Here is a 14,946-nt window from a genome sequence, read left to right as displayed (position 1 = left end):
ACATTAAGTCTTCAGAGCTTCTATGCTATACAAAGGAAAAGAGGATTTTGATAGGAAACAATAGTTACCTGAAATATTCCTGCCTGGGAAACGTACTGTATAAATGCTTGGTGATGTATCTATAGCTCTATGAATATCTTTATGCAGAGATTATGCTAAATGCAATTATGTGTAAATGAATATAGGAATAATTCATCAGCATATGCGAAATGGGAAAATAATTTGAACTGAACATTGCAAAAATAACATCTTAACAATGTTCTTAAATGAGACAAGACACAGAATTAATATGTTTAAGATAATTAACTTATATCTTGGAAACAGGACTTGGAGCACTCGGAGCTAGTTCACAACCGCATTAGCAACCCCAACTTAGTCAATCTTCAACTCCCAACTGTGTAAATTGTATCGCTTATCAAGGGCACACAATTACATTTGCTGAAATACTATCTAACAGAATAGGCTTTATAAGCTGAAAAACAGATATGCAAATACAAAGTTTCAATTTAATTTAAATTTCAAAGCAATACCACATCTCAAGCATACAAGACAGATACTCAAAAGATAAGAGCAGAACAGTCTAGAATGCAATCAGACGCTTGCTAAAGAAGGAGGGATTCTCCAGTCTTGCTCAAGAAAAGAAGTGAAGATATGCAACACAGGCACAACTTTGGAACCATTTTCCTGACCAAACAATACCCTCTCTGATACTTGTACTGAAAACCTCAACATGAGTGACTGTAAAAGTAAACATCTCCACTTACTTTCTTTTTTTTAGCCTCATAACAGAAGGACACAACTCAGTAAGCAGCCACAGTGCTCCATCGAAGTGCCCCAAACCAACATCTGACTCTCAAAATAGAGATTGGACTTCCCCAAATTAAATTTTCTTTAAAATAAGGATTGGCACAGATAAGAATCTGGACTGATTAGCAAGTGTTACTGGCTCCCAAATACCCAATCATCTGACACACAAGGGCCCTCCCAAACAATTCACAGTAACATTTACAAGCCTGTATGTTTTCAGGGCAGAAAAGGTAAGACAACCTCCTAGATGAAGAAGCACACAGCTAAAAAACTGATGTGCTCTAACTAACAACAACCTTGCCCTTCAAAGGAAAGAACAAAGGACGAGAAAGAAAATTAGTTCTTTGAAGACTCAAAGAAGCAGCTAAAAAGCAGGCTTCTGGACCAAAACACATCTAAGGAAAAGCTTAAGAAACAAAGCTTAAAAAGGGACTAGAATGGGACACTTTACGTCATCTACTCATCAAAATTCCAAAATGAAGTCCACCTATAACCCTAAAGGAATAGAGCAGCCTTCCTCAGTTACATGAGAAAGGGAAACATTCAACCATAAGTAATGAGTATTAATAGAAGAACTGGACGAAGCCATTTTCTGATCACACCACGTTTCATCCACTTGATTGATTTTGAGTTTGTCTCTTCTGAACTGCTAATAACTCTTAAACACTTGACTGAACAGAACTATATCTTTTTTCTACTCTTAGAGAAATAAGATCACTCCAGTCCAGTCCGTCTGTATTTGGTTCATGCAATCTCCTTACAAACCCCCCTCACTTCAAGAAAGCACTCAAGCACTACTATTTCATTCCTTTGTACCATAAACACACTTTAGACAGCACAGTGATGAAACTAAACATCTTTACCGGGTGGTTTTATTTTTGTTCCAAGAAGTGAAATCCATCCTCATTCTCACTAATAAAAATGAACTAATTTTATTGCTGCTTAAAAACTAAGTCATCAATTAGCTATAGTTACTAGAGAATGACAAAGTGCTGCCCAGGTCTAAATACAATAGACCTTAAGCTGAAGCCCTAAATTCAAGCAATCCCAAAATATTGACTGTGCAAAGACAGTCTTAAAAACCAAATTCAATTACATTTCAAACACCTTCTTGGCAACGGATACCAAACGAGTAACTGTCATCTGGTGGGTCCATTTGTAGGGCTGACTACTCATGGAAGACTAAGTTACTATTAATTGAAAAGTCTGGAGTAATGGTATAAAGACAAAGTGAGAACTTACTTCTAGCATTCACAGAATTCAAGACTAAAAATCTCTTTGCAAGTCTTGCAGTTTAAGCAAACGACTGAGAAATCTCATGCCAACCAATAGTGAATATATCACAAAGACATAATAAAGCTCAGTTACTCAGTTTTGTCACATACAAGTTTAATCACTGTATTCTCTGTCCTTTCACCCCCTGCTGCTCCTACTACTGAACATTCTCATTTGCTGTTACTTCTAAACAACAGGACTATAACCCTTTCAAGGCTTTCACAATTTCTCCACATACGACCTACCCAAGCTACTCTATTGTTGATAGAAATAAAATATAAGAAAAAAGACTAAAGGAATTATAAATTTAGCCAAGATGATAGATTAATGCACAAGCCTATTGAATGCTCCATGTCTAGTTTTGCATTCATATCTTGAAATTAACTTTTTCCTGAACTGCAGTTTAAATTCAGACTGTTCTAGACATTCTGCTTTTACACCATCTCATCCAAATGCCAGGCATTAGCTAAGCAGAAAATTAAGCCACTCACTCGCAGCTTGGAGCTTAAGGTCATCTTAACTGCCTGAAAGCAAAACCAATGTACTGTAATATCCTCTCAGCCACATGAGGTTCATTGTGTTTTGGGGTTTTTTAATTAAAAAGCAACAGTCTGAACAAAAAGTAACATTTCTGATAAATTTCCTCTGCCTTCTCCTTAAGTGACCCAGTAAGTGGACTGACACAGCCAGTCCGGGATATGAAAGTCCCAGATGCTGAACAGAAAATATTTTAAGTCACAGTATCTGCTTTAAGTACCAACACTCAGAAAAAACTTCTGGTGCTTCACTGGATCTATTTTTACATTTTCCTCCAATTTTTTTAAACAACAAAACCTAGTCTCCATAAGGTAGGTGATAAGCAAATAATCATTCTTCAGAATATACTGATTCCAAAGCCATGCTGCCCAAAATCCTTGAGCAATTAATACAGACTAGTCACATTAGGCAGGGGAGGGGAATGATAATGGGGTGTGAAATCAACCCTTTTTTTGGTAAAAACACTATCAAGCAACCAGTAAAGTTAAATTATTGTCTCCTCCAGCAAAAACAACAACTGCCAATAGTTCCGTGGACACAGAAATCAGAATAAAGCTGCTGTTTGTTCTAAACTACTGTTATTTTCTGCAAAGGCAGAACTGAAACAGAAGTTCCCAACTAATAAGCCTACTCCCAAAATAACAAATCCCCAAACAATAAACCTTCTATCATGTTTGTAGAATTCCATGTTGGATAGCACAACAAATTGTGTTATCAAACCAATGAATTCTAAACAACTATGAACGCAGGAACAATGCTTCAGTGCCAGGTGCCTAAAAGCAAGAAAAGACAGAAAGGGGGAGGCTTTGGCTAGAATCACAATAAGCAATTCAGTTGCATTCCCACATTTCTCACTCTAGTCGTTCTTTGTCCTTTCCCACAATTTAACATACACTACGTCAACAGTTATCAGGTGCCCAGATTAAACACTCTTAAGCTCACTATAAGCCCCAACCAGACAGTACTTGAAAAAAATCAATATTAGTCCAGCCTTCTGGAAACCCTGTGATATATCAGGAGTCTTCGCCTTCTGTGTTCTTCTGTGTCTACAGTTCCATATTCTTTTAAAACACTACACACTGGTAGCAACAGCTGCCTGCATGCATTCATGTCATGAAGCAGACACGAAGAAAAAGTCTAGGAAGTTGCAACACTTCCTTTCTCACCAATTCCAACCCTCAAGTGTGAAAGAGTAAGGAATGTGTAAGTTAAAACCAAAGGAGATATAAGAGTCTGGACGAGTAAGTGTTTTCCCAAAGTGAAGTTTGACTACAGGTTGCTAACTTAGCAGAAGTTTTCTTTACTCTGCAAAACTCAGAAACTGAAAATCAACAGGTCAAATATGACAAGAGTGACAAGTTTCCTCAGAGCAGGTATGTGTTACCTTCCACTCGTACAGAAAGGAATGGGAGTAAGCCTAGGGTAGAACCAAACAAATGACAAAACAACATGGAAGGAAGATCTGAACCACGTATAGAAGAGATGCCAGGGAAGGGGTTGCAGCTTTTGTTTTGCTTCATGACAATGGAGAGCGGTTGGGAAATCACGTATTTTTAGCGTTGCTTTTACATTTCTCTCTCTTGAAAAAATGAAACCCCAAATATCAGCTTTACTCCTCAGCTCTGTTGGGGTGTTGGTGTATCTTGTGAGGTAAGTATGTTCAACCTGTAACAGTAAGAGCTGAAGTTGAGACACTTGTGTCAGCTGCAGCATTAGCAGTTTCAAGGATTTTGTTAACACCACCCTAGCTCCCACCTTAAATTTGGCTTTAGTCAACTTGGTAAGCACAAAGAAAGATATTTGTAAATCCCAGAGTGCTCAAGGTTAAACAAGATATGACTTAGTCAACAAGAGAGGGAGGAGAAAGACAAGTAGGAGAGACGGAGAGGGACTCCAAGAACACCAAGAGCTGACATGTGATTTTTACTTTCTTGCATATCTGCATAGTCCCTACTGAAATAATATAATGGCATTACCAGACCCTAAAGGGACTTAACAGAAAATCAGCATCATATTTAATATCTATGACTAGTTTGAAAAAGTATTTTACAATTAACGCCACAAACGCCAAGATTTTAATTTTTTTTTAAACAACCGGGGCTGGGATCTAGAGTAGCCACTTGAGATGCATCCTGCAACAATACAGATTGGATAGTAGGCTTTGCTAGATAAACAAAAGCTTTTTCATAGCTGCAACACTAATTTTCAGAATGTTGCTAGGGCAACAGCAGACTGTAACAAGAATTTCTGAATAATGAGCAGGTGGCAATATAGGAAGATCTTAGACTCCTGACTGAATTATTTATACGTACCCCAAAATAGTGAGATTTATAAAAGCAATAGCCTTATTCCATCACCACAAATGGAAATACCCTAGACAGGGTATATAGTATTTGTTAAGAGTTCTAAACACGCATGTCTTTATTGCTTTAACATGACAGTTAAGGCATAATCACTGGTCTGAACAAAAAAAGGGTCATGGCTCTAACATTACGAGACATAAGCAGTTATTCTGCATGAAATACTGTTACCAAGCTAAAAGAACATTTTTTCTAAGCCAAAGCTAGATTTAATTTTCAGTCTAAGATTCTCCTTATACTGATTCAACAATAATTCAAGAGGGACATGAACATATCTTGCCAATTACAAAGTAAGGACCAGACTAACTGTGAATGACTGGACACTCTTTAGCCATTACGCGCACCCATATCAGGAATTTTGCCACACAAATTCCATGGTGGGAAGCCTCATGCACAGTCTAGAGATAGTTTATTATTGCACTTGAAAAGCAATGGCAGTACGACTCGCCAAGATTTTTGTTAATTCAAAACTTTCAACCTTGATAAATCAATATACAACTAAAACTTCAGAACTAATGAATTCTTTCATTTGGCTTTCCAACTAAGTCTCCGATCCGCTGGGCAGCAATGATTTGAGTTTCTGGACAAGGCCAGCTGTGACATTCTCCTGTTGAATGCAACAGAAAGTAACTATTTTCTCTTGTTCTAGGACTGAACCATTCCTCCCTGTGAGTTCACTAAAAAGTTGCCCTAAGATATGCAAAAAAACCCGACTACCCCACCTTTTGGGGCTATTTGTCACAAAACTGTTTTAAACACCAATAAAATACTAAGATTTATAGTGGTTTTTAAGCAAAGTTTCCAGTTTCTGGAGATTAATATCATCTGTGTATCAGGATATAAATTCATATGCCACAACATGACTGTATATTGATGTTTGTAACTACAGACTACAAAGCTGACATTAAAAGTCACAAACACACAGTAAGATGTTGATGTTATAATCACTTTATGTTGTTTTGACAAATACTCCCCAATTCTCCATGAAGTACCTCTATTTACTATGTGCAATTCATAGAACCAAGTGTTTCAGTTTGGCTGATTTTCAATTAACATGCATTAATTTCAGGACAAGTCCTGGAGCAAGCTGCACATTAAACAGTCTTGTTATCATGCATGGCAGCTGTGGACACCTCAATACCCCACAGACAGCTGGAACTCATTTCTAAGTTCATCCAGTGAAATCTCACAACAAAAGTTGACATCCAGTCAAGTTTCACCAGCAAAGCCCTTCACGTCAGCAAAATTTCTTGGATTAGGTTACAGTTATGCCAATTTTCAGAGGAATCCAGATTTCAAGAAATCTGTTCAGGGGAGACAGTAACTCTCAGATGATTAAAGTATCTGATTCCTACAGTCAGTCTTCCTGCATTATTCACAAATGAGCTACTGGCCTCTGCAGCAGCTTCAGTTTAAATGGGTTTACAATCCAGTGCTGAGCACTGCCCTGCACTGCAGTTGGATCTTGTAAATTCCTTTGCCTTATCAAACACCTGTTTAAGGATGATTTTGCCTCTAAACTGAAAATTCTGATATCAAAGGAGAGTGACATCAGTATCTTGTTACTTCCTAAGAACACTTCTGAAAGCACCATCAGAAGACCCAAGCACAAGGAAGACAAAGAACCAATTCTTCCTCTCCCTAGCTGATAGAAAACATGGGGCATCTTTTTACCACCTACGAGGTACTTGTTTCTCTCAAAGTTATTTCATCTTCTTAAGAAGTAGAGGGTTCTCAGGGAAGCCATGCTACCCTGTACACAAAGTATCAATTTCTTTGTCATGGCAAAACCTCCTCTTTCACGGCATCATCACCAAAAGAGAGGCTCCCAGTTAAAGAAACTTACCCCAATCAAACACTGTATCTCTCTTTGGAGGGGAGGGAAGGAATTAAAATTAACTTAATGAAGATTAGTTTTATAGCATGATGGATTTTCTTTTTTTTTAATTTATAAACTAAGAGCGTAGCAGAAATAGCACCACCAGTAAGTTTAAATTCTGAAGGATCTCTGACTCTTACACTTCAAAGTTAAGATGAGAAGCTAATGCAGTGCATTAGAACTTAGCCAATTTATTTGAAAAGTTTCCTGGAAAACCAAAGACAAGTATAAAGGCATGAGGGAAATGAAAAAGAAGCACCATTGTTTCCATCCAAAAATACCTCAAAAGTGGCATGACCAACCCATTGCAAATTTGACAGGGAAAAAATTCAAATCCTCAAAATGCAAATACCATACAGGTATTCAATAGGACAAGGGGTAATGGGTCTACGCTGAAAGAGGGGAGCTTCAGATTAGATATGAGGAAATTTTCCTGCAAGGTTGATGAGGCACTGCACAGGCTGCCCAGAGAAGCTGTGGCTGCCCCCTCCCTGGAGGTGCTCAAGGCCAGGCTGGATGAAGCTTTGAGCAACCTGATTCAGTGGGAGGTGTCCCTCCCCACAGCACACGGGCTGGAACTGGATGACTTTCAGGGTCCCTTCCAATTCAAACCATTCCACAATTCTAAGAAATGCACTTTTCCTCAGCCAAACACAGGCATACACACCCAAGATTGGGGGCAGGAAGGTTTTGAAATCTTAAAAGAAGGGGAAAGAAAATGTTGCTGTAAATCAGATGTTTTCCCTTTTTCAGAGTGCTTATTCACAAGCTGCACTACACTTTGCCCAACAGACTCGGGAAGCATCAACAGACCAGAAGGGCTGGTGCTAAAGCTGCCCTCTGTGATACCAAGTGTGGGATAAGGAAAGGAGATGGTTCAAAAGGACAGCAAACTGCTCTCCTATCACCTAAGTCCATCCTTAAGTATCTTACACATGCACTCAGAATTGCCAAGCGAAGGATTACTATAATTATTAATAAACTATTCTATTAATTATTTGTAATTCTGCATTTCTCTGACCAAAAAGCTTGGCTTTGCAGGCAATCCAGGACAGGATGTTCGATACAGCCTGAGGCTACAAGAATGCAGGGACTGAGGATAATCAAGCTGGCCTTAATGTACCATTTCCTTATCTAGATATACAACACACAGTTACAATGATACATATGAAAAGACAAAAATATGTAACACATTTTGTCAAATAGCTCTTCTTAGTAAAATATTTCTTAGGAAAAAATAAATAGAGCAAGCCTCATCTATTTGAATTATATGTGCTACTACACAAGAAACTGATAGAGACAATGGAGATTAACAAATATTATTTCAGTAATTACAAGGCTTACTAACAAAAGGTACTATAACAAGAAATACATTAAAAGAGAGGACAAATGGGTAAAGCAGTGAGGGGAAAATAGGCAAGGGAGTTAGCAACAGAGCTTTGTTTCACTTCAGTCCATAAGACATAATACAGAATCACAGAATCACAGAATAACCAGGTTGGAAGAGACCCACCGGATCACCGAGTCCAACCGTTCCTACCAAACACTAACAACTTCTGATCACAAACGTGGGAAGTACCACCAGGAGAGACAAAAAAAGACAACCTTAAGGATTCTGATAACAGTACTAGTTACTAGTAACTAATTCTTAAATCAAGTGGTCATCCAATAGAGCCAAGATGGAAGATAAAGAGTTAATCAATCAGGAATTGAGTATGGCAATGTAGAAGCTACAGAAGTATAAACGCCATTCTAATGAAGCCCCGGAGAAATCCAATTTGGAAGTTGGTATTCATACTAGTAAAAATTTGCATGGAAAACTTCATTTCCTTCTAAAAACAAGTCAGCTGGAGAGTGGAGACAACCCTCTAGCTTAGTCAAAACAGACTGAACAGGACAGGTCTTTATGAAAAGGCATATGTGGCTGCAGCAGGTAACAGGTGGGTAGAAGAGCTACTTAAGTTAGAACAAAGCGTTGCCGCAAAACCACGTGTCTATAAGTTTGCCACAGTCAGACAGGTTGGAGGCCAGGAGATATCACAGAACCAGATTTTACAACTGCTATTCAGCAAGAAAGACAGCTAGCAACTTAATTAACTTAAAGATATAGTTTGACAGAGTTATGAAAGGATTATTTCCTGTAATAGGAAGGAAAGCAACCAAATGACCCGCAGAATCTCTCGGTCTTCAAGTACATTCACGCAGTGCCCAGTATATTAAGTTGCACACTCACCCACAAACATTCAATCATTTCACTGATAATTACTGGTATTTAATACCAGAGTACCTGGATGACCTGAATTTAGTTTTTTCATCCAACTTTACTTTCAATTAGCCCAGTAAGGAGCCTTCTTAGGGTTAGCAAGATTTTCCTTCAAGTTAAAAGAAACCGGAGAAAAGTCTACTTGATTGTACTTCATTTCTAAAAATTTCAAAGAATAGTTTAAAAACTATTTTATGTCCCCCAACATTTTCTATGGAAGTCCATCTTAAAACACCAAACTCATGAGAGAATCCACCTTCCTTATAGCAGTCATGCCTATATTTAACCTATACAGAGTACCCCGGCATGCTCAGTTCAAACATAATTGAAACGTTTTAGAATCACTGCCATGATAACCATGTAACTGCAGTGTATGCAGACATGAATAAAATCTGGACAAAGAAAACAGCTACTGACACTGCAAATGTAAGAGTCCTGAGGTTAATAAGCTATGCACAGTATTACAGCTGGACGCCCGTTAACTGCATGCACGAAGATCTCCTTGCTCGTCATATCAAAAGCTGGTCTGCTGCCCAAATGCAGACATCTCCTGTGGGCAGATATGACAGAGCTACAGGAGACTCTGCTGCCCCTCTGGAGCAGCACGAGGTGACAAGATATTTAGCCAGATGATTAAGAACTCGATCAGATCACTCTGACCTCTGTCAAGCAACAGGCTTTAGAATTGTCACCACCGATGCCTGAAATCACACATTGTCTGACCAGAGCTGAAAAACCTTTTAAGGTCTCCCGCTCCCGATTATTCGATATTAAAAAGGGGCTAGACAGTTTCCTGCTTAAAATATAGGCTAGTTTTGCTGCATACTGGAAGACAGGACAAGAAAGAGAGATACTGAGAGAATAGCTACACATTTACCTTTCTTGATCTTTACAGCTGTTGTCATTTTAAACCTTCACAGTGCCATGGACAAAGGAGGTTTAACACACAACTCCGGTTTCTAACATTGTCCAATATTTCAGCAGAAAAGGCCAGACAAATGCTGATTGTATTCCGAGCTGGGACAGCCTTCACCACTATTCTAACATGCAAGTCTTAATAAGGACTACTGCTCTTTGTGCTTTCCAAATTAAACTTTCCAGTGTCAGTAAAGGCAAGGTTAAGCAGCAAGTAATGGGCTGTCATGATGCCTAATGATGAACAGCCAACTGCTGAAATATCATGCATGGGAGTAACTGGGTTAGCCCAATAACCTCATTTATTCTGTTTATATTACTGCTTTAAGAATTCAGTCTAAACGTACCATTCAGAGCTCAGAAACCTCAGTCAAAACACTGTATTACTTACTCTTCTGTATTTAAATCATTACTAGCAAAACTGAGTCTGGACTCAGTTGCTTGTCCCAGTAACAAGAATGTCCACACAAATACAGGTGTTCACCTCCAGAAGCCATTATCTGGAAAAAGGCAGGGAAACAGGACCTGTGCGGTGTTACCACACAAAGCATTAGGATGAAAATCTTAACTTTCTTATAAATCAACACAATAGTTTGTGTGAAAGATGCATTTCCATTTACTAGACCACAAGTCTATCCAGAAGGCATTAGTATCTCTATGGCAGCCTCCATGAAGTCTCAATAGTTTTGCGTGTTCCTCATCCTCCTCCCAATCCATACTACAAGGATGACACCCCAAAGCAACACTGGTACTAGCTCGTGGAACAGCTTTAAACCCTTGACAGACCACTTTATTCTTCCATGACAATAACGCAATGTGCAATGAAACACAAGCCTAGAATCCTTTTTAGATATTGTTTGCAATAAATACACATTAAAGATCATTTTGTTGTGCTTAAAACAAAAAAGAAACCATAGCACATAAACAAGGACACTAATCATTTGTAACCTTCATTGCAAGTAAAATTCAAAGACTTATTATTGCCAATTCCAACAGTAGAATATCTATCAGCAGATACTATTAGTATCCAATTATCCAACAGTCCTCAAGTTAGCTGCCCTTGGAAAGCTGTTAAGCAAAAGTTCTCGTCCAGGAGTAGTCTGGCTTCCCAAGCTTAAGAAGGATAAGGATGCATCAACTCAAAAGACAAGCCAAGTTTTATTTTGAGTCATGGCACTGACATTCTATGTAGCTGTGCTAACCAATTAAGCTACTTCAAAGGGAAGACAGGAATTGGCAAGGGTTCAGTTCTTGCTTTAAGTTATGGAATAGATTCAATAGATTATAAAAGAAAAGGAGAAAGATTCTTATCCTAACAGAAAATTTTACTTTTTTAAATACCTACAGAGCACACTGAACCTGAAACTAAGCTCTTCATCCAAAAGACAGAGGGATTTACAATGCTTTAAAGGCAATCGGATTTTTATTGCACTTCCTCTTGAAATGCTCCAAATCACACTGTGACAACATGGGCAAGAATTCCCCATAAACTGATTTACTAATTCTGCCACTGCATCATTTGGGTGCAACACCTGAACACTTTATCAAAACCTATGTTGTAAGAGTCAACAACTTTCCAATGCCTCTCATAACCCCTACTGTATCTCCACGAGAACGTACCAAATTCTTCTGAGCTCACTTAGAACAGGAAAATAGATGAAAATCTTTTGGATCCTGCATGCCGGTCAGTGATGAAACTGCTCCCAGCTACTCACCACCAGCAGGAGGTTTTTATACCCAAAGTTCTGACATCAGAAAGGACTGCAAGAACACTCCTCAACCTGCTGTTGGCAGAAGCACTTGAATTAGCTGAGACTTTACTCACCAGCTGTACCCCAACAGCCTTTTCTAGATTCAGCTGTGCTAAAGAAGTAGCTGATCTCACTTCCAGTCACCATTTCCTCCATCTGCCAGTTAAACTGCTCCTGCAAGCCTCCCTGTGCACATTTAAATTGGATCGAATGAGAAACCTACATCTTACACAGCTGAAAGTGAAATGTTCAGTGAAACTCCTCCCAATGACAGCTGATTTAACAGATCCAAGCAGGTGACAGGTGGCATGAACATAAAGCTAAGAATATGACAATAAGACGGTCTCCTTCAACAGCAGATATTTGCAAGGAGCACACCTATTTCTACCCTGCTGCACCATAATGTAAAGCAAAATGGTTTAATTGGTCACTAACAGAAAGCTACTAAACCTCGCTTAGTGGTGAACATCCTTGGTCAAAACAAGCATAGTAGGTTAACTGCTTGCCGATTATATAAAAGGTTTAATCACCAGATCTTTGCTAAGAACCTTCAGCTGAACGAAAGCCAACACCATCATCCACTTTTATGCCTTTTAGAGGTTATTTTCTGACCCAGTAATGCAAGTTATCCGAATCTGTACTTTCAAAATGAAGGAGTGACTATACTGCGCTATTTAGCCACAGCTTAATGGTATTTAAGATGTTTGTCCTGACAAGCTTCAGCCTTCACACCATTCTGTACACGACTGGACAAAGACCTTTCAAAAACAGCAGTACAAACTTGCTAACAAATAAACCTGGGGATGGGCAGAAAAGGAAGTTGAGAATGTTATGATAAATTTCCATTTTATATACCTCTATGTAGAAACCAGTGGCTGCAGAGAGATAACATCCCATTCCCTTCTAGAGATACAACATAAAGAATAGGAAAGAGCCGCCTAAATAAGCATGCTACAGCTATGCTCTTCAAATTTACAGTTAGCTCCAGCAGCCTGGATATGAACATACAATAACCAAACATAACATTCTTGGAAACTTAAGTTCTATATATTGGAGAAGAGCTCATATCATAAGATGACACGTTGACATACATTAAACTGCAGGAGACTATCTTATTGCACAACAGTAGCAGTGGAGGCTGTTCTGTAATTAAACCTGATGAGCTTCCATAAATCTGCTTTCAGGCATTATTTTCTCTAAAGCACTCCTTGAAAAAGGTATGAAATCAAAATAAGATTACAGGCAGGCTGAAAGTACAATTTTCCCAACAATATTTAATCATAATGTGCTGCTGATTTATGATCTCCTAGAAACAGAGCTTTCCAATGCTGCTTTCAAAAATCTCTTACTGTTGTTATACAGCGCACCAGTACAATGCTTCAAAAAATTCAAAGGAACACAAAGAAACACATAAAGCCTACTTTAATGGGCTTGCATAGATGCTACCTATCAAGCAGATTAAGCACCATATTAAGGCGTTTACACAGATTCTTCTTGCCTAAAGAGTGTGGTGTGAATGACCTTATTATTGAGGTCTCGCACCGCAGAACGACTCATCTTTCCATTACTAAAAGGCTCAATTTGGAATGCAGCGTTTAACAAAAGCTCCATGCTCATTCCTATCTAGTCATTAGTAGGTGGAATGTACACGGGAAAACTGCCACTAAAAGCTTAGGTGGGCCCCCAAGCCCCAAGACTTCTGCAGCCCTTCCAGCCCAGAGGAGCCAGGATTACAGAACACTCCACTTCTATGAAAGCTCCTTAGATGTCACACCCATGAATCGCAGTATTTTGTATTTACCAGCTACTGCTTAACTCTAGTTCTTCTTATTTCATAGATGCTGGAAAGATTCCACACCTATATGCTTTAATAGTGATTTTACCTGCCATCATTAATCAGGAAATCCGAAGCTGCTGCTATTTTTCATGCAGGTAGTAAAAGTTATAGCATAGAGTTTCCTAGCTCACCAAAATTGAGCAATGCTGGCAGTGTATATTGAAAGGTTTTTAAAAATGGAATGTATGCTACATTGCAGCCAATTCAAAGTTTATACTGCACCATTAATATTATCTGGCAACCCACTCTTTATGAATATGCAGTCAGGAGTCCCATATTCCCCAAAGAGACCACAAAAAGCAACTGTATCAACTACTTCTAGGAGTACCTTGGAACACTAAAGGCACAATTGCATTTAAGAAGATGCAGCACTACATATCTTAGTCAAATTAACTCTGCAGGCAAGTAAATGTGTGCAAATAGTGATAAAAAGATACAGAAACTGAGGCTACTGGAGCAAGCTGACAGCACCTTTCAACTGAAGAAAACACAGAACCACAGTATTTATGTTTCACACCTCACGTACATCACCTGGAAATTGCAGTTAGTTTGAAGCAGTTTCACAGAAAGACTTTATGCAAGTGGTATAAAATAAGTAAGACTACAATATTAGGCTAATACATAGAAACACAAAAAGAAACAAAACCCAAAAATTTAATACAAGTTAAAGGAAGAAGGAAAGCATTGAGAGAATTATAGAAAGAGGAGAGTAGTAGAATCCTGCATACACACACACACAAAATGAAAATGAAAATAATCAGAGGCCACTGCAACAGACACAAGTAATCCACCCTTCCCAAATCTTTAACATATAGTTTCTGGAAAACCGCTTATAAATCTAATCCAGTACACTGCACACCCCTTAAAATTACTGGTATTTAGTCACTCATCTTTACTCCTGGGAAAAGTAGCTGTTGATCTTGGTAGCTCTTTACGTTTTTGCAAAATAAAAAGTGACTTAGGAATAGTGTGGAATGCAGTTGAGTACCATATTTTTTACCTTCCAAGCTCTATAAGATACAATAAGTCTTTATAATCCACACCAGGGCTTTTTTTTCTTCGATTGAGGAGTACAGGCTATAAATCACACATTTTCTACAAAATACTCAAACTCTAAGCATCACCATATTTACTGTAAAACAAACACTTAATAGTAGCTGCCTGGCAATATTATTATCATTTGTAACAAATGGAAGACTGCTGAAGAAAACGTGTTTCCATTGCCCTTTCTCCTGAAGAGCAAATTGTTCGAATGAAACCTCTTGAAAAATAATTGCAGAACTTCATTTTTGTTCTTTTCACTACGTATTCTTAATATAACA

This window comes from Phaenicophaeus curvirostris, chromosome 7, assembly GCF_032191515.1.
Source record: "Phaenicophaeus curvirostris isolate KB17595 chromosome 7, BPBGC_Pcur_1.0, whole genome shotgun sequence".
Taxonomy (NCBI): domain Eukaryota; kingdom Metazoa; phylum Chordata; class Aves; order Cuculiformes; family Cuculidae; genus Phaenicophaeus; species Phaenicophaeus curvirostris.
Note: the sequence above shows the minus strand (reverse complement) of the source record.